Below are 21,989 nucleotides of genomic sequence, written 5' to 3' on the forward strand. Positions count from 1 at the left end.
CACTTTCAGTGCATTCCACAACTGAGAGCGGTGTTGGGGGAGGGACGTAATTTACAACTTCTATCCGAAAACCATTTCTATCCCCACCGACTTTTTCTTAAAGCCGTGTTTTCGGTATTTCACTCATTTAGTTCACAACAGGTAAGCAATTCAGTAATGCTTAACTAATTCATGCTATACCTTATATTAGTATAAGTTACCAAAAAGGCTGACGTGTATTTAGCTATTTATTTAGCTAATGGATGAAATACTTTATCGTGCGTTGTATGATTTAACTCAGTGGGGCTTAGCGTCGTAATTAATTTCAGGTCTAGATAAAACATACATTTTAACAATCAATGCGTATTATCTACAAGCTATCGTAAGTAGACGGCAACGTCTACAGAAACGTATACAGAGGTCACTGTGGCTTATAACATACATCTAAATAATTCTAGGCCTATTCACGCTGTTCAACCACACTAACCTGTAGGCCACCATCTCCACGTAAGTATAATTTTAAAAGCATGTTTATTAATCACATTTATACTAGAATAATTGGATCAACTTTCTTTTCTAAGATGACTCGGATGACGAGGATGATTGACAGCTGTCAAATCAACCAATCAAATCAAGCAATAAATCATTTTGACGGTTAGTAAATACCATTACTCTCTCTGTTCACAAATAGCTGCCATTTTATGCAAATTTCGTGGGTATGTTGGATGGCCTAAAATGCGTTTTACGAGCAGATGTACTTAAAATTTAAATGGTTTACAATTCTAATTTTTCAGAAATATCTGATTCAAAGTTGCAGAAAAAAATGCTGCTTTCCAGCATTTGCTCATTTTTGGGGCTTGAAAATCATAGTTTTAAATCTGGCTAAGCAGTATGGCTTCTCAAGCATTAGGATGCAAAATTCAGACAACCCCACCAAAGTTCTCTTGTTTCTTACCCTTCGAGAAACAGACTGTTGCTAACTGGGCATAATATGAAGAGTTTTACTTTATCTCTGTAGTTCTCTCATTGGCATTTAGAGCATAACCTATTGCACAAATTCTGTATGCTTGACATTGCCTTGCAAGGATTTTTTCTTTGCCATAGACTTGATGAAAGTAACTTTTAAAATTGAGCTAATTAGCATAAACCTTTTTAGGAAACAAAATAAGGACACACTCACTAAAGTTAATACTTCCTGTACTAATGTTTGAAAGACTTGAATTTGCATAGACATTATGCTACGAGTTTTAATTCATCAGTTTGGCGATTAGTTAAGGAGCCTGACTTTGCTCTGTGAAGAACAGCCCTCCATTCAACTGTAAGGACAGCAGTTAGACATTTACCAAGAAAAGCGTTTCAGCCTGGTATTGAACCAGGCACTTTCTGCATGTAAAGCAGACATGATAACCACTACACTACAGAAACCATACAGCAAGGGGACTTCTGGATCCATCCAGCATTTCCTCCCTTTTGGTGCCTGAAAGGCATAGTTTAAAAACTGGCTTGAATTGTCTTCTCCCCATTAGGATGCAAAATTCAATCCCACCAACCAACGTTTTCTTGTTTCATTGCCTTTGAGGGACAGAATGTTACTCTCTAGGAATAATATGATGAGCTTTACGTGATCACTGTAGGCTGTGGCCTGCAGTGTTTACTCTGCTCAGTAAAGCCATACATTTCAAGCTGCATGCGACTCCCATCTTGCCTGCTTCTCAAAACTCACATTATGGTTTAATATATATTTGAAGTACAGTTGTTTTCTATTGATTTTGATTTCATTTCAAGAAACGTCAGTTGTACTGCGTTTATTTCACCATCGTCTCAACAACATATCAGCAAGAATGTGTTCTGATTGTCATTAAGAACATAATATGATTAGATTTATAGATCAAAACAACAATTAATCAAATTATATTTATCAAATGGAGCAAAATGAAGCTTGTGAAGAAAATACTAATATTTTCTTAATACACTTTGAAGAAGTAGTGGGGACAATGTAACGCAGTTCAGAAATTGATGGGGACAGGGTAAATTGCATCTGGCAGTTGTCTCGGGTATTTCCAATGCTGTGCCTCATGAGCTGAAAACTAACTTTGTGGTGTACCATGTTACGCAGGTTTTAAACTAACATGGATTTTCGCTGAAACAGAATCCATCCTTATAACCAACGACATAGACATCGGCACCATTCCCCCACATCACAGTGTCACCCCTTTCCACATGGACACCACAAGGCGGCAGATGAGGAGATGATGGGAGAGTGGCTGAGGAAGATGAGGGAGGAGCAGCAGACACTGAAGGAGGAGAGAGACATGGCAGGTTCTCCTGCAGATGTGAGTGAATGTATCTATTTTCATCCAGCATTCATTTTATGCATCATCTATAGGTTTTCTGTTTATCTGTCTGGAGTTGGTATTCTCAAAGCATTCCATTCTTAATATCATGGTAACCAGAATGAAGTCATTTTAATGACTTAACATGTCAGAATAATCTTGGCTCTGCAATGGGAAGCACTAATTTTTGTGTTAGATATGCAGGTAGCAGTCTATAGCAGACTATAAACTTAAGAGAACTCGAATGAATAGTGAATCTGAGAAGATATGGTAGTAGGAATAACACACTTTAATAGCAAAAGCAAATCCATTCACAGCCACTTATAAAAACATCTGTTTTCCTCAACACACAATCAGCTTTTTCATTCATGAAGCAAAGTGATGGGAATCAGGAACCAGTTCCAAATTGCCCGATCCATCAGAATTATACGACTCCGAGATGAAGACTTCTTTTTAGCATTGCTTGTGCATTTTTCTGAATTAGGCATTGTGCAAAACTAACATTGAGTGTCATGATTTCAATCTCTTACAAACATGCAAGAAGGTGTCATGGAGGAGAGGCGTGGCTTTTTTTCATGAAAAAAAGATAACAGAGGTGCATGGATTGTCTGGAATATGACCATTTCAAGTAAGAGTGGAATCACAAGACGTATGTCGAAACATCTTTCGATACAACTTGGTCCAACATTCCAGAAATACCATGTGCTGCTGCTTCCCAGTCGAGCAGGATGTCCCATCCCCCAGATAAATATGCTGCATTAGAATAAAGTTAACACTATGCTGCCAGGCTTAGCAGGTTATTTCTTTGATTAAATGAAAACGAACACTGTACAAACCTCCTCTACTTTCATGCATATTAGATGAGGATGGACACACTGTTGCTTCAGCCAGCTGGAAGACTCAACATCAGCCCCCAGCTGAAAGCTCCATCTCATGCTTGCTGCACAGTGATGGAGAGTGAGCATAGCAGGGGTGAATGCATCACTGTGCCAGACAGGCAGGCAGGGAGGCAGACAGGCAAGTAAACTGGGCAGGCAGGTGGGCAGGTGGCAGGGTAAGCAGAGAGGCTGGGGAGGCAGGGAGGCAGGGAGGCAGGGAGGGTGCACAGGCAGGCAGGCAGGCAGGGAGGGTGGTAGGCTGGGGAGGCAGGGAGGGAGGGAGGGAGTCTGGGGAGACAAGCAGGCTGGCAGACAAGCAGGGAGAGATGGAGGGAGGGAGGGGGCTGAGGAGTGAGGGAGACAGGCAAACAGGGAGGGAGGCAGACTGGCACATAAGCTGGGCAGGCAGGCAAGTGGGTGGGCAGGAGGGTAAGCAGAGAGGCTGGGGAGGCAGGCAGGCAGGGAGGGAGAGAGAGGCACTGGGGAGGCAGGTGGGGAAGGCAGGAAGGGAGGGAGGCTTTGGAGGTAAGCAGGTAGGCAGGCAGGCAAGCTGGGTGGGCAGAGAGGCTGGAGTGAGGCTGGGGAGTCAGGCAAGCAGGCTTGGATGGAGGGAGGCAGGGAGGGTGGGGAGGCAAGCAGGCAGGGAGAGAGCAAGAACACTGGGTACACTGGGGAGGAAAGGAGGGAGGCAGGAAGGGAGGGAGGGAGTCTGGGGTTACATGTGGCCAGATGAACAGAATGTATTCCAAACCTCCCCCAGGAGTCTGCGTCTCCATTCAGATCTACCGGCCATGGGTAGCCCCAGCCTCCCCTCGGTGTCTGGGTCTCGATTCTAATCATGTGGCTACATGTATTCCCAGCCTCCCCTGGAGTATGGGTCACATGCTGCTTGTCTGGCCTCATGTATCCCCAGCCTCCCTCCCTCCCACCCTGGCTGCCTACCTGCCTCACTGCCTCCTGAGCCTCCCTCACTCCCTCCCTCCCTGTCAGCCTCCCTCCCTCCGTGCCTGCCTGCCTCCCCAGCCTTTTTCTCTCTGGCCTGCCTGCCTACGCTCCTCCCAGTGCCGCGCCTGCAAACCTCCCACGCCTTCCATCGCTGAGTGCAGCCGCACCTCCAGACCTCCTGAGCCTGCCATCGCTGAACGCAACCATGACTCGGCACCCACATCGGACATGCAGGTGGACGCTCAGGACACGTCAGACGTGCTCGTGAACGCTCAGCTCATGCTCCACTGGTGCCCACGCCCTACGACACTTCTGTAACTGCATCTACATAATGTATCTATACCTGTTTGTGTGAACTTGGTAAAAACCTGTTACCCTGCCTTGTGGCATCGGTGTTCCTTTACCTGCTCCAGTAGCTGCACTCATGCCTGTTGTTTATTTTGTTGCTGTGCCTGTCTCAGTTTTGTTTAACATAATTACGTCTGCCTTTGCTTCTGTGCCTGTCCCTGTTCCCGCAGCTATCCCAGTATTTCTCCTCTCCTGTCTCTGTGCTCGCCTCCTGTTCTAGCCATGTTGCCAGTCCCACTCCTTTTCCCTCAGTCTGTCCCAATTCCTGTGCCTGTCCATGGTTTACAGTCTCGTCTAGCATAAGTAACCTGGTTCTGTGCTTCATCGTTGTTCTCCTGTTAGCCGTTCCTTAGTGTTAAGTTTCCTTAGTTGCCTTGTTATCAGCCTCGCCCTGTTAGCCTGCTTAGTCTTCTGACTCTTTCCCTCATTCTATTCTGTGTTGTTTTTCTTGTTCATTTTTTTATATTAAACTTGTTATTTATTTGTTAATCCTGTCTGTTCGTTTACTCATTCTCATTAGGGTTTGCCTAGTCATTGTTCCAGTTCACTCTCACATCCGAGGCATTGTTACTTTGTATATGTGTTCACCCTCAGCCTCCCAACCATTACACTCATGTGGTTCCTTATTTCCCAAAATCCAGATGTATTATTAAGTACATTTTAAATAGAAAAATAAAGGTGCAGACTTGAGAATTAATTGAAGAGAATAGCAGGCCCTGTGTTTTTGCTGTTCAATATAACATACAAACAAGGCATATGGTAAATATGCTGCGTTAGAGTAATGTGAACGCCACACAGGCAGGTTTAACAGGTTATTTCTTTGACAAAATTAAAATGAACGCTGTGCAAACATTCTCTGCTTTCATCCATTTTAGATGAGGATGGACAGACGGTTGTTCCAGCCAGCTGCAAGACTCACCGTCCCCCCCCAGCTGAAAGCTCCATCTCATGCTTGCTGTGAGTGTGGCAACGGTGAACACGTCACTGTGCCCATCACTGCATCACGGAAGAGACACTGAGACACTGTGATGAAGAGGAGGAAGAGGACTACACTCAGATCATTATTATGATCATGTGGCATGGTTTAAAACATGAAGCTTCAATAAAGCCATTAAAGTAAACCATTTGGTGGTACTAATATAATAATAGTAAACTTTAGTTGTATACAACTTTTTAAAATTATAGTACAAGATAAGAGTACACACAATCAAGATAAAAAAAAAACAATGATAAAAACCTGGATAATAAAATCATAGAACATAAAATCTGTTCAATATAAACAGTCTATAATATAAACAGAGAAATAAATTTGGTAAAAGAGATAAAACTAGACAGATTTACAATATATTTTTTTTTTTTACGTTCCATGTAATTTTCATACGCCCAAACTGTGATGGAGTTTGCAGATCTGTGCCCTTCAAAACTATTTAGAATGAAAGAGCTCAATAGCATTTATGGCAGACCCCACCCACCAGGCCCCACCCCACAATCTTTCCATTCACTGTATATAAAAGATAAATAATATTAGATTCTATGTTATATATGTAAAGTATAATAATGCTATAAGGATGGATGAAATAAAGGGTCAGTATCACTGCCCAGACCGAACACATATTGCATCTGAGAAAGAAAGGTCAGACTACATCAGGAATCCACCAGAGCCAAACTGTAATATGGACATTGTGTGGTCCAGCTGTGGCCATGCAGATGATGGTCATGACTAAGGTAACTACTGTCATCCACTGCTTGAGGCTCACCTAACTTCGTGGTAAGCTACCATCAGACAGTATGCTCACAAATGTAAATGCAGCAATAAGCACAACCTGTATAACTGAAACCAACAAACTGGTATATACCACTGTAGTAGTTAAGCTCAAGATCCTAGCATACAGAATGCAAGCAACAGGCCACTTCCACTATGCCCCCTGGAAACAGAGGCTTGAAACCAATATAAAGCCAACTTGAAGTCAGCTAATTGACATCTTCAGAAGGAGATAAAGACCAAATATGTGGCCTGGTTACAGAAGAAATACAATGGGTGGCCCATAACTTAGGATCTAGAGTCTGGTAAACAGAGGTCAAAAGAGTGGTCAAGAGGCTTTTTATTGTCTTTCTGTGACGGCGGCGGGTGAATGGAAGCGAGAGGCGGGTCAGCAGTGAGGTAATCTTTATTCTCCATAGGTTGTCCGTGATGGAAGCACGGAACCTCAAATACAAATACAGAGGAGCTAGTCTTCCTCTAGACAATTGATCATGCATGGTTCGACTCAACGTAGTAGGACCGCTATTGTGCAGCTCCGTCTCCTCAAATCTGGGGGTTAAAATAGAGCAGGGAGTGAATGTGGAATGGGTACTTGGTCCACCATTTCACTGCGTGTTCCACCATTTCACTGCGTGTTATACTGTGTATGACTATGTATGTGACGAATAAACCGAACTTGAACTTGGTAAAAATAATTAGTAATCAGGGGATTGTGAACGGGGCAGGTGCAATGTGTAGTCCTTAGCAGGGGTGGGTGTGTCTCCCCTGCTAACTAGCTGACCAACCGTGACACTTTCTAGCTATAAACAGGTAATTAAATAATGCGCCTACAGTACCGTGATGCAACATAAAAGGAGAACATGTGTAAACAATAAATATGAAATACAGCACAAATATTAACATATAGGCAACTTCAACCAGTGCACCATACTGTGACATATAAACAAATACGCTTATAGCATACAGCAGTCACTGAGGTAACAGTACATTCATTTAAGAACACAGTATTGTTAAATGGAATACAATTTTTGTTGTAAGTCTCTGGGAGTTGAGGAATCTGATGGCATGGGGGAAGAAACTGTTGTGCAGTATGACTGAAAACAGACATGTTTTGTACCTCTTCAGAGACAGTAAGATAGAGAAGAGTTTTTGTGAGTGGAGTGTGGGCTCATCTCTAAGGCTGGTAACTTTGCGAAAGCAGCGTGTGTTGTAAATGTCCATGATGGAGGGGAGAGAGACCCTGAGGACCTTTTCTGCTGTTCTTACTATTCTCCTCAGGGTTTTGCGGTCTGAGTCAGTTCCTAAACCAGGCAGTGAAGCAGCTGCTCAGGATGCTGTCTATTGTGGAACATGGTGAGGATAGTGGCAGGGGATAAGCTAGAAGTAGGAGTTACTGCTGGGTTTTCTTGGCTATGGAGCTGGTATTGAGGGTCCAGGTGAGGTTCTCTGCTAGGTGGACACCAAAGAACTTGGTGCTTGTAATGATTTTCACAGAGGAGCTGTCGATATTGATCGGAGAGTGAAAACTACATACTTTCCTGAAGTCGACCACCATCTTTTTTGTTTTTTTCCACATTCAGTGACTGACAGGTTCTGAGACATCCTCTCTGAACGCTGACTCATCATCACTGCTGATGAGACCCCACAGTCTTGCCATTAGTGAATTTGATGTGGTTCAAGCTGTGCATTGCTGCACAATTTAGGGTCAGCAATGTGAACAACAGTGGACTGAGCACACAACACTGGGGAAGCTCAGTGCTCAGTGTGGTGGTGCTGGAGACAGTGATCCTGATCCAGACTGATGGGGCTTTCCCACCAAGAAAGTCCTGGATCCAGCTGCAGAGGGAGGAGTTCAGATCCAGCAGTCTCTTTTCAACCAGACACTGAGGAATGATGGTGTTGAATTCTGAGCTGCAGTCTATGAACAGAATTCTATCGTATGTGTCTTTGTTCAGCTTTATTCAGTTTGTTTTTGAACACAAACATTTTTTCAAAGCAGATTTGCATCTTTAACTGCATAATTAACTGATACACATTAATTTTATATTTATTTCATATTTCACTGCACACATGCATCTCACTGTAAATCACCATAATGCTAGTCCCTAAAAAATGACTAACAAACTAAAAATGCAAGAGAAGGGCTGTAGAATTTAGCTGTAACTCTAACAGGTAAAGGTTTGTAAAACAGTGCTGATGCGAGCTAACATTCCATGTTAATAAAGTGTGGAATAATTGAATACTGTCAAATTGAACTTACCAAGCATTAAAGAGATGAGTTTTCAGCAGTCTGGTCCTTTAGTTGTTGAGGTGCATTTTAACTACACTGTTCACTGCTGCTATCTGACAGCTCTGTCTCAGTATACTGCAGAAGTGCTGAAGGCTGTGTTTCAGTGAGGCTACATAGCAGAATTTCCTGTCCTTTTTTAACTTTCATTTCTTTATAGAGGGAAGAAATCAAAACAGCCAATAAGAAAACCACAACCAGTCTTATTGAAATCTACACTTGGTCATTTGTAATGGCCCGAGTGCCGCAGGGCAAGGAGCATGATTAACAGACTCCCTCGATGGAGACAGACATTTATTAAAGCACGCAAAAAACAACGGCACTCACATGTAACGTAAACAGCATACATGAATACAAACATGGCTACCGTGAACAACATGAACACGCACATGAGCAAAGGCAACATGAACAGTAACTGACACCGATACACACACCAAGAGGGGTTTAAATACATACAGACATAACGAGACTAAGCGAGGTGCAGGTGTGTGATAAACAACATGGGTGTGGTTACAAACAAGACAAGTCACAGTCAACGAGAAACGCCCACTGCACGTAACGGGCCGTACCACGTGATCAGCAGGAAAGGGAGCGTTCCATGACATCATTCTAAAGTATGGAAATCCAGAAAGGCCATAATGTGACATCTGGGGTTGGTTGTGTGACGCCATAAGTTAACTATTGTTTGTCTCGCCTTATGAACTATCTAACCTAGGTTAAAATTACTCTTAACTAAAATAAGTAATTAAAGAGAAAATACAGTACTTAATTAATTAAAGAAAAATACTTTTGAATAAAATCAAGCAGTCAGACTTGATTATGGAAAAGTAATAAAAGATTATGGAAGAACTGAGTGATGGGAAATGAATTATGTTTAAACCAAGAATAGGCCTACATAAGTTTGTGTTCCATGTTCCTAAGTTGAAGTAGAGGAGACTGAAGAACAGAATACACATTTTGGCCATTAGGGTAAAAACAAAGGAACAGTTAAATAGGAATCAGGCGTGCGCTAGAAATCCGGTGAGTCAGATTGGGGGGGTGTGCAAGTGGGCGTGGCTGTGCGGAGCTGATGGTTGTTCCTGGGGTTCATAATAGGCTTCCACATGTTGTCTCTATAACATTGAACTGAACCACTTAACTAACAATGACAACATTATCACTGATGATGTGGGAATATCTGTGGGTTACTATGGGGGTCAAGGCCTGTTTGATACTCAAAAAGGATGGCAGAGGCCCTCATCCTGGGAATTTTGAACTGTTTCCATCAGGTGTTTTTCACAGACTGCATATTAACTGGGGGAACCAAAAGGGTCATGTGGGAGGGTCTGTTCTACTGACCTGCTCCTGGACTGAACATCACATACCACACACTCTTAAATGGACCTTCAGAGAGAAAGAAATCTACCCCACTGACCAGACTCAGGGTTACACAGGCAAAGTTCTGCATCTTAAAGATTCTCCAGGAAATCTCTCTCTACTCATATCACCCCTGACTGAGGGTGGGGGAGTGTCCACCATACCTGTGTAAACACTGCAGTCCACTTCCTCCCACTGACTGGACTCTGGCTATCAGGTGTTTCCCTCTGACTCATGTTGCTTTTATCACTCCAGGACAGCACTGCCATCCTGTGGGAGAAACTGACTTGGAGAACCGAGATGGATGATGCTTCTCCACAAACTCTACTACACTGTACAGTCTCAGCATGTCTAATAACTACTTCTTTGTGTTATATTCTGTGAAAATGACTTTTTGATTGGGGCAGATGTATAGAGAAAAACATTTTTTTTTTAATTTCCATCACTCATTCAGTATGTTTTTGATTAAATCTTTCCAAGAGATGACATGGGGATTTAATCATGAAGTTTGCACCTTGAGATGTAGATATCAGTAAAAGGACTGAATAAGGACAGCCTTTAGTATAACATGTTCAGAGCTGTTGGCCAATTGCTGTGGCAAAACATATGGGAGGTGACAGAGATGCATGCTGGGAATTTTCACATTTGTAAACTCATTGCTTTGGCCACAGTGACAAAAGAAAAAAAATATGACTAATTAAGAAAACTGTCTTTAAACTGGAGTCACTGGAGTGAATGTGACAGAAACCATGCTGTCATGGTGCCATGTGTGTGTGTATGTGTTTGTTTGTTTGTATGAATGTGCATGGGCGTGGGTGCATATGTTTTTATGTGTGTGTGTGTGTGTGTGTGTGTGTGCCAATTCCCCCCCAGATAGACACATCACAGATAGTGATGTCTAACAGATAATGGCATATCCAACTGCTGTTAGTGAACTGCACTCTACACACATTCTGCTGTCAAACTGCACCACACACACCTTCATGATGTGTGTGGTTATCAGTGGGTGTAAACAGAAACCACAACTCTCTGTCCTGCTTTGGCTCTTTATTTATGAAACAACAATAGATACACAGTGGAAGTGATGCGTACAGCCAACAGTTTGGCATTTGTCTTTAAAAGGCATGATTAAGAACAGAAAAAAAATATGCTGCTATTTAAAATTCAAATATCAAAAAATCCTTCAATAGAAATACACACATAAAATGCATAAAAAAATATTATTTGGGAAAAATATGATAATGTAATAATAAAACGCAATACATTTTTTACAGAGGCAATACATTTTTTACAGACAAGCAAAAATGATGGTTGTTGGAGTCAGAATTTAGTTCTAGATTGTCCTGCCCCTACAAGTCCTACTTTATGCTAGTATCTAATTAGCAATTAGCAAGTAATTAGCACCGGTTCCTCTCTACCGGACCGAACCACAACACAGATTTCATTTCCACTTAACGCTGATCAGATGTGTGCGGCAGGTCTGTTAAACAGGTGTGTAGGTCTGTAGCTGGTCTGTTGATTTCTCTTGGTTTTCTTCTCTACTGCAGACTAGCTGTTCCATCTCCACCATCAGTGTTATAGTGAACTCTGCTCATTTCTGACACTGAAGCAGGTCACATGAACAAGAACAACTCAGTTAATTCAGGATCTGACTCTGCACATGGTAAAATGGATGTTAATGGACACAATGAGAAAACAATCTGATTATAACAGCTTGCTAATGAAATTTTTACCTTTATTTCTTTTGGTGTAATAAACCACAGCCACGATAATGTGGAGGAAGATCACAGTGACCAAAGCAAAGGGGATGTAGGGCAGAGTCTGAGGAGAGACTGTAACAACACAACAAACACTGACCCCAGTCTTACACAGCAGCAGAATACATTTATTTAGCACAGCTGTGAACTGTTTACTCTTCCAAACACTCCCTCTTAAACTAAATGTTAAACTAAATGTCGTTTACTACTATTATTATTAATAGTAGTAGTATTCGTAGTAGTAGTATATAGTGGGGAATCATTTTATGGAGTTGATGGGAGAATATTATTAAACAAATGCATCTTAAATTCAGTGGTAGTTGATGAACAGAATGAATGTGGGGCCTCTGCAAGAATAGAAAATATGATGAGTTGAAAGTACTGAAGGTTCTGTGCTTTCATGCGTTTTACATGTTTACATTTATATTTTGTACTACAAAACTGATGTATGTACAGTTTGTAAAAGCAAAAGTCTTCGGTTCACAGTGTTACTGGTGGTTAATAGGATGGCTAAGTGTGAGGCTACAGGTTCTGTAGGTGCAGTGTGTCCTTCAGTCATTTTCTGTGAGTGAATGAAACAGGGACTGCTGGGTCAAGTCCTCATGGAGTGGATTAGTCTTCAGCTGAGCAGAATAGCTGTCCCGGGGGGGTCTCTCTCTGTCTTTCTCTCTCTCTCTCTCTCGCTCTCTGAGAGAGACTGACACGACTTTTCATTGTTACCCTACCAGTCCCAGTGTCTGCCTTTGTCTGTTCCCATTCATATCTTTGTAACTGTCCCAATCCCAGCTGTGGTTCGGTTCCTGTTATCCCGTATCCAGTGCTCCTACTCTCAGCCGGGCTCCCGTCCATCCCACTGCCCAAGCTGGAACCCAGTCGTCTTCTGTCCAGCCTGCTGTCAGGTCTCTGGTTGTGGTACAAAGTCCTGTTTCCACCCCTCACCCGATGGACTTGCCTGTTTTTTTCCTCCTTTCCCACCTGTCCTTGTCCAGGTTCTCCAGACCCTGCTGTGTGACGCTGGGCTTGGGCTCCCTTGTCAACTGTTATGCACGTCAGGAGCCCCGTGTTAAGGAGGGTGTGGGTGCTACTGTAATACCCCTCACCACCATCACACAGGAGCCCCGTGTTAAGGAGGGTGTGGGTGCTACTGTAACACCCCTCACCACCATCACACAGGAGCCCCGTGTTAAGGGGGGTGTGGGTGCTACTGTAACACCCCTCACCACCATCACACAGGAGCCCCGTGTTAAGGGGGGTGTGGGTGCTACTGTAACACCCCTCACCACCATCACACAGGAGCCCCGTGTTAAGGGGGGTGTGGGTGCTACTGTAACACCCCTCACCACCATCACACAGGAGCCCCGTGTTAAGGGGGGTGTGGGAGCTACTGTAACACCCCTCACCACCATCACACAGGAGCCCCGTGTTAAGGGGGGTGTGGGTGCTACTGTAACACCCCTCACCACCATCACACAGGGGTCCTGTGTTTCCTCTTTCACTTAGCTGGCCATAGGGTCTAGTCTCACCCTCATTATTTCCCATATAAAGCCTGAACCTTTCCAACCACTAATGTCAATTATTTTGCATTAATCGCATGTATTACTCTGTGTATGCGACGTTCACACGGTATGTTCATGTGTGCTTTCATTTTCATTTAAAACCACATCAAAGATAAATCACGCTTGCATCTTGCCCCACACTCGTTAAACCAATTTGTGTTACCTCCATTACTAGATGATGGACTGAATGTCTTCTAACCTGTTGGAGACATCATTGTAGTAGCAGGTTTAGTTGAAGCTGTTGGACTTGTTGTGTCAGCGTCCACTGGAGAAGGATTTACAGTTTTATATGGAGCCTCTGCAAGAATAGAAAAGTGTGATCAGTTATAAGTAATGAGGGTTCATGGCTGTTATGTATTTAACATGTTTAGATTTTCTACTACAGAACTGATGTATGTACAGTTTGGCCAAGCAGACGTGTTCAGTTGTCTGTGTGTCAGTGGTGGTGATACGTTGGCTAAGTCTGAAGCTGCAGGGCTCTGTAGGTGCAGTGTGTCCTTCAGTCATTTTCTGAATGAATGAATTAGGGACTTCTGATTCGAGTCTCTCTCTCTCTCTCTCTCTCTCTCTCTCTCTCTCTCTCTCTGTGTGTGTGTGTGTGTGTGTGTGTGTGTGTGTGTGTGTTCATTTCAGTTCAGTAAGCTTTATTGGCATGACCATATACAACTATAGTATTGTAGTATTGCCAAAGCAGAATTACAACATGAACATTACAACATTTGCAACTATGGAAATTAAGAATTCTGTTATGATAAAGAACTTGAAGAGAAACTGTAATTGGTCTGAAATAATAATTGGAAGAAGTAAAAGGGAAGAAGTGAAAAGAAAGAAATAAATAAATAATAAGGATGTAAAATAATAAATAGTTAATAATAATAAATAGTTAGGTAACTTTTATAAACTGTGTGTGCATGCGTGTGTGTGTGTGTGTGTGTGTGTGTGTTTGTGTGTGTGTTTGGGTGGGTTAATCACTGTCCCTCATCTTATGGCAGGCAGATATGCATCACCCAGCTAAAGCGATGCTTTCCTTCTTTTCGCCCAGTAGGATGGGCAGTTTCAGTGTTAGACAGACACTTAAAGTTGGGGTGGACCGTCTCAGATTTTGTAAAATAAATTTGCCATATTTGGGTGAATTTTTCACATTCAGTGAGGAAGTGCAGCTCTGTCTCAACAGTGTCATATTTACATTGCTAACAGAGTTCTCCGGGCAGCCATGACATTTATCGGCTGGTCTGGACGGCCAGGCTGTGTTCTCTGAGTCTGGACTTTGTCAACGTGGTTCTGTGTTTAATGTCAGTCACTGTGTACAGGTCGTCTGCTACCGTGTACTGACGTTTTAGGGCCAGATAACGCTGCATTTTGCTTTGTGCTTGTGTTTGTGTTCCAGTGGGTGATGTAGTTTAGTTTTTGAAGTGTAATAATTTGGTTTGGTCTGATTGTTTGTACTTCAGACTGGTCCTGATGTGTTAGTGTTAGTGTGTGTTAATGAACTCAGTGTCAGCACCAGCTGTGAGAGGAGACTCTTCTCTCTGCTCTTCTTTTTTTTTCGTTCTCTCTCTCTCTCTCTGCCTCCCTCCTTCTCTCTCTCTCTGCTTCCCTCCTTCTCTCTCTCTTTATGCAATAGTTTATGCTCCATCACATTTGATAAATATGAATGGTTGAGAAAAATCTTGTATTTGTAGAGTCAGTGGTTCTAGCCCATCTGGTCTATTACACAGTTAGTGTTAACCATCCTCCAACTCCAGTCATGATCAGTGTCTGACCACTGAAACACTGCTGGCTGGATATCTTTCACTGTCAGAACACTCTCAGCCTACCAGTAGCACTGAATCCAGTAACACTGCTGCACCTGAACCACTCATACCAGCACAACACCCATTACCAAGCCTCCAGCACTGTAGTGGGATTGATGTGTGGAGAATGGTTAAGTATCCACATATACTGGGACATCTGTGGTCAGAAACTGACCAGTGATGTCCTGGGTGCAGGGTGACACACAAACTGTGTAAGACACCAGGTGGACACAGTCTGTAATTATACCTACACATTCACTTATTAGAGGTACTGAAAGTGTTCAGTGAGGGCAGGTGAAATGAATGTTAGTTGTGTTTAACTCTTCTAGACTGGTGACAGAGGGTGTCTGGTGACTAATATCTGAGGATAATGTGGTCCACATGTTAGATACATAAATATGTAATGGTGTTTCTCTACTTTTAAATGTACTGTTTTTGAATTTTAGTAATATCTGATGTATGTGTGTCTAATAAAGTGTGTGGTGAATGTATTTATATTACATTTATTTGTATGTTTAAAAAGTAAGTTCATGGTGGAGAGACTAAATCGACTTATGAGGTTTTCATTGGTATTAGGAATGTGGTTGCTAATAATGTTTTACCTGAAATATAAAGTCTTATGTACGTGTATTCATTGTCTTTAATATAACACCTGTAGTCTCCCTCATCCTCTTCAGTCAGGTGTGATATGAATAGAGAGAGATTTCCTGGAGAGTGAACAGTACCCAGCAGAACTCTGTTTCTGTACTGTTCACTCTCACTGGAGATCACGTCCCATGAGTTTCTGTTTGTGTTGCGTTTCCTCCAGGTGAAATTCTCAGGTTTGGTGTGTAGGTCAGTGCAGGAACAAGGCAGCAGTACTGAGTCTCCTGTGTATGCAGTGATTTCGGAGATCCTGTGATGTTCCAGTATACAGCCTAGAGAAACACACCAAAAGAAGACCTTCAGTATGTGATAATAATGATTAGATGTCACTTACCAAGTGAGGCAACTAGTAAATCTGAACAGATGTGAGCACCTCAAACCATGTAGTACCTTCCTGTTCTTGAAACTGGGTGATGAAGCTGAAATGAAACTCCCATATGACTCTGTTGTAAATTACTTTGTACTGAAAGTGATGCATTTGCCCTGGTCCTGAAATAAAGTGTTCCATTTTGATGTTTATATGATTGTGAATGTCTTAAGTAATGCCATAAAACTAACAGTTAAATAAAGGTCAGACACAATATATGTAACTCTGTGATAGCGCATCAGTGTGGAAGCCTTCACTAGAATTCTTTATATTAAGTCAGCAATTGTCACGGAACGCTCCCCTCACCACTGGTCACGTGGTACGGCCCACCGCGTGCAGTTGAAGTCACTTTTTGTTCTGTAACCACGCCCCCATGATGGCACACACCTGCCCCTGGTTTAATGTTGTGTGTGTGTGTGTGTAGTTAAACCCCTGTTGGTGTGTGCATTAGTGTTGGTCATTGTTTGTGTTGCTAGTCCTACGTGTATTCATGTTAAACGTATATGTTTGTGTTGCCGTCGTTAGTGTTCCTGCAGTGTTACGTGTATTCGTGTTATCCGTTTATGTTTTGTGAGTGCCGTCGTCGTAAGCGTTACGTGTTATTAAATGTCTGTCAAAGTCGAGGGAGTCTGTACGTCCTGCTCCGCGCCCTGCGGCACTCCAGCTGTTACAGCAATCAAGTGGCACATACAACAAATGCTACAGATTCTTGAAGTGCTGATGTTTGTTCAGTTTTCCACCTGATCTCACTGAGTTTGTCTGTGTGTCTAGTGAGGGGTCTGGTGTTGTCTGTACAGGCAAAGGTCTGAGTAACAGAAATGATCCAGTTAGATTCCCATTCTAATTAGATTTCCATTCCCATCATGTATGAAGACTTAAGCGTCGGTCACATCTAACTGCCACCTCGCTCATGTTTTCACATGGGTGGAGCAAAATGAGGGGATTATGGGCGGTCTTGGTATTGTGTAATTTTGGGGAATGTAGTCCTTCAGAAAACAGCTAACACTACTTGTGACATTGTTTTAATAATTAGTATAAGAATAGCAGCTGCTTTTCTTTCAGAAAGAAGCAAGTAAAGCTCTTGCCCCTTCAAGTGAATGAGGTTTTTCACCAGGCAGATTTTTCTCGTGTTCGGTGTGAAAGATTATTTATACTGCAGATTTAGTGTCTTATGCTGCCTTTAAATTGAACCTAAATAAGATGCCTTAGCAGGCAGCATATGTCAGAGGGAGAACAGTGATCACACATTTATTCAACAGTCTTGGATCTGGAAGCATATTGGTCATTATTTCCATAGACATTCCAGAAAATTCTAATCTAAAGCCTCAACCCAAGCAGCTACAAAATTAAGATAAAAAAAAGAGCAAAATTACAAGTCTTTATACATAAATGCTTCATGAACTACAAATTCCATAATGCCCTCATACAGGTAGCTGAGATGTGTGTACACTGAGAGAGACTGAGCTACAACGTCATTTGTCATGGCATACTATGTCATTTCAACCAAGAAAATCATAACATATTTATATGTGTAGGCCAAACTCTCAACTATGAAGTCTTGTTCTTGTTTGCCCCAACTGCTGTGGTCATCTGTGGTCTCTTGCAGAGATATTGTTATTCATCAATTGTTATTCAGGACAGTAAATCACTCTACCAGCTGTGGGTTCCTCTTGGATGTGCTATGACAGAGATGCTGCTCGTATGTGGTCACTCTTTGATTAGTCAGTGTTGGACAAACTCTGCTGTTGATCAATCAAGATAAGAATAAAGAAATTCTGAACCGTGTGGAGTTAATGCTGGAGCAGAGCTGAGAGTGGAGCTGGAGCAGAGTTGGTGGGCTGAAGACGTACATTTGGAGAAATCTCTCCCTTGGGCTTGTGCTCTCTCTCTCTCTCTCTCTCTCTCTCTCTCTCTCTCTCTCTCTCTCTCTCTCTCTCTATGCCTCAGCAGACATACTCTACTGTTCCCGGCCTGGCCACCCACTTCACCTTCTTTAACCCTTTGCTACATTTAACTTATGAAGCTCGGCTCTCCGTGTACTATTTGCAATGACACTGATGGAGTCCAGACACTCGCAGATGATGTTAATCACTCATAATTTCTGAAGAGAGGGGAAATCCAAAGGTGTAGTCAAAATTCTCTACACTGGTAGATTGAGGCCGAGTGAAGAGCCAGCTATATTTTTATATATATTTAGAGTGCTGACACCAGTTTCCTGTAAAGTATCCAATCTCTGCACTGCAAGTTTAGTAGGTCAAATCCTATGTTAGGCTGACAGAACCACTGAAAAAGCAGGATGTATTAAGACAGGAATTTTAGAAAGGTGGTTATGCATATTCTCATAACACATGCTAGACAATGCAGTAGAGCATTCTCTTCAGAATATAAACTGTAATTACAGGCATAATTTGGAATCAGATACATTTTGTAGTTTTATGTGCATTAAACCTTTGCCTGCACCTCTGCCTTTGGTTGTAGGTAAGTGGGACAGGGGTAAATAATTACAGTAACAGAAGCTCCAAATATGTCACTTGTAATGTCAAGCTGACATCAACATTGACTAAATCAACTTTTATGACTGTTTGTTTACGCCCATTTGCAACTTGTCATAGCAAAGCCTTGCTTCTTATTTTAGATGTTTTAAATCAAAAATCTAAAATAAGAACACATTAGTGATTTTGATCCAGCTGGTCCACCAACATTAATGATCTGCACACTGTGCAGTTTTCAGAACGATTATGTAACGCAGAGGCAGACAGGACTTGATGCACATGTGTAAACGAAAGTTCTTCATTTGCAAAACAGGTGGACACAACGGCAAAATTAACAAAATGATGAAAAATAAACACTGACTAAATGGAACACCAAAAAGGGAGAAAAATGATACAGGAACTGTGCAGAAACAATAAAATTATGATGTATCATTTAATACTAAGGCATCAAAGCTCGTATCAAACAGTGTACCGAAGCTTGTATCAGTTACTATTGCTACTAAAGTTAATATTACCATTAATATTACCACTAAAGTTACTAACAACACGTGACTAATGATGGTCGAAGCTTCAGATGTCACTGAAGCACAGGATGAGGGTGAGACTGTTTCATAAGTTTGCCACTGTCCTATAACTTGGAAGCTTTATCTTTTTACTAAAAAAAAATTGTAAATGTGCTAATTATAGAAGTCAAAAGCGAGAGTAAACGTTTCATAACGCCAACCTGTTGTTTTTACATAAAAGGGAAACAATGATTTTACACAAATTATTTCAGAATTTAATTGCTAAACATCATTACTGATCATCCATTTTTTTTAATGACATATGAAGGCGGTGCAGTGTTGTATTGTTTATAGTGCTGCGCAGTTTTGAATCTTTAGCTGCTATAATTTCTAAAAACCACCAGGTGTCGCTGTTTTGTCACCAGCTTTCAATACTCCAACGCTTCGAATCCTTCAGCAGTACAATAAGGAAGAACCTCAAACGCTTCACAGGACTTCGTCTGCACATCATTAGCAAGAAGGAAGTTAAACAGTAAACACTAGAATAACGACCAGGCTAATAACGTTACCAAACAACAATAAACTCATGGGAGGACGAGAGAGCGCACATTCAGATACCCACAACCAAGACGATAAAACAAGGGATATTTATACAAAGGTTAACGAATGCAAACTAGACAAAGATGAAAACAGTGACAGAAAAACCAAACGAGGGGTCGGAACAGAAAAACCAAAACAAAGAAGCATGTGTGTTAAAAACCTGAGAAATTCTTACTTGAACTGCACAAGATATTTGTTACAATTAAAGGAGTATTTGACCATCACTGAACTAAACGTTACTGGTAATGTGCACAGATGACAGCACAACAACAAATATGACAGCAGAAAGTCTACAAGTAACTCAGACAACCAAGACTTTGCTAGTGTGGATACATAAGAAAACCTTAAAGCTGGATTTATCATTTGCAGTTGGATTTGGATCAAATACAGTGTTTTACCTTTAATGGTGAGTCTGATGGCTTTATAGTTCCACTGGTTAAGATAACACCTGTAGACTCCCTCATCCTCTTCAGTCAGGTGTGATATGAGTAGAGAGAGCTTTCCTGGAGAATGAGCAGTACCCAGCTGAACTCTGTTTCTATACTGTTCACTCTTATTGGTGATCATGTCCCATGTTTGTTTTCTTGTGTTGTATTTCTGCCAGGTGAAACTCTCAGGTTTGGCGTGTGGGTCAGTACAGGAGCAGGGCAGCAGTACTGAGTCTCCTGTGTATGCAGTGATGACGTCTGTCCTCAGAATCCCTACCAACATGCAGCCTGCAGAAACACACGAGATAAAGGCCTTCACTATTAAACATGGCTGCACATGTACATGTAAAATGGCTATTATTACATATGACATAATTAATTATTATTATATATGACATACTCCATTATTATTATATATGACATACTTAATTGCTCCAGGTCCAGTCACCTGATGGTACTGATGGTACCAGCCAAATGATGATGGTACTGGAAATCACTAAGAGGTTTCCCAATAGATGTTGGTATGATGTATGCATGACCATCAAGTTATAAGATGTCTGATTATATTGATTATAGATTGTCTCTCTCCCTCCCTCCTTCCTTCTCTCCCTCTCCCTTCCCACTAAAGTTACTACCACTAACATTCCCACTAAAGTTATTACCACTAACATTCCCACTAAAGTTACTAATAACATGTGACTAATCGTGTTTGAAGCTTCAAACATCACAGATACACAGGATGAGGTTGAGACTGTTTCATAAGTTTGGCACTGTCCTATAACTTGGAAGCTTTATCTTTTTACTAAAAAATTGGAAATGTGCAAATTATAGAACCCAAAAGGGAGGGTAAATGTTTCATTACATCAGCCTGTTGTCTCCCAGTACAGTTTTGTATTATGTTTTCACATAAAAGGGGAAACAATAATTTTAAACTAATTATTGTAGAATTTAATTACTAATCATCATTACTGATCATCATTTTTTTTTTAATGAAATATGAAGGCGGTGGACTGTTGTATTGTTTATAGTGCTGCGCAGTTTTGAATCTATGCCTGCTATAATTTCTGAGAACCACCAGGTGTCGCTGTTTTGTCACCAGCTTTCAATGCTCCAATGCTTCGAATCCTTTAGCAGTACAATAAGGAAGAACCTCAAACGCTTCACAGGACTTCGTCTGCACATCATTTCCAAAAAGAAAGTAAAAACACACCTGTAGATAAAAACACAGCTGCATTCCACAACACACCACACACAGCTACAGCAGTAACGCTGCTACACATCTTATACACTCTACAAAACTACAGTGTATTGAACACTGAAAACTGTAGCCCAGACTACAGTTTGTCTGTGGGAATCACCACACAACTATGACCTGGAACTCTACAACTCTCTCAGTAGAACTCCACTGAAATTCACCACCCACTGATGTCCACAGTAGAGGGGACGTGTGTTCAAGTGCAAAATAAATTATTCCTCCACTTCTTTCTCTCTCACATACAGACTAAATCTAACAGTGAAACAGTGTCTTTCTAGTGTCATCACTTCCTCCTGAGCTGCCAGTGTTCAGTCCCCAATCTCAGTAAAGTGATCCTGCAGTAAGAAGTAGTGCTACACAGTGATCCCCCTCAGCACTGTTTGGTCACATCATTTCACTCCTGCACTTAGTGATCAGAGGACCAAACTGAATGTGTAGCTTAGCAAATATTAGACAGATCAGACAGGAAGAGCTCTAGACTACATGCTGATCAAAATAAACATTGATCATTTAACCAGGTAAACATGAGGATGGTCTGATAACATTCATATTATTCATAAAGTACAGGTGGAATGCAGCAGTCTATGATCATGTTGTAGTTTGTCATACTATTAAGAAAAAACTACTTAAGAGAAGCTGTGAAATCCACCCACTGACATAGAACCACTAAAGGAGTCACCAAAGTAAAGACCACTTTGGCTGTAG

General features: G+C 41.7%; 1 non-coding gene across 1 annotated transcript; it reads right to left on the minus strand.

Annotated features, from left to right (window-relative positions):
- Window positions 1-1,331: 1,331 nt before the first annotated feature.
- On the minus strand, window positions 1,332-1,404 carry trnav-uac (transfer RNA valine (anticodon UAC)). The gene has a single exon. It is a non-coding gene; the product is annotated as a tRNA-Val (tRNA).
- Between the last annotated feature and the right edge of the window lie 20,585 nt (window positions 1,405-21,989).

Source organism: Electrophorus electricus, chromosome 2 (genome assembly GCF_041902795.1).
Source record: "Electrophorus electricus isolate QZ-2024a chromosome 2, ASM4190279v1, whole genome shotgun sequence".
NCBI lineage: Eukaryota > Metazoa > Chordata > Actinopteri > Gymnotiformes > Gymnotidae > Electrophorus > Electrophorus electricus.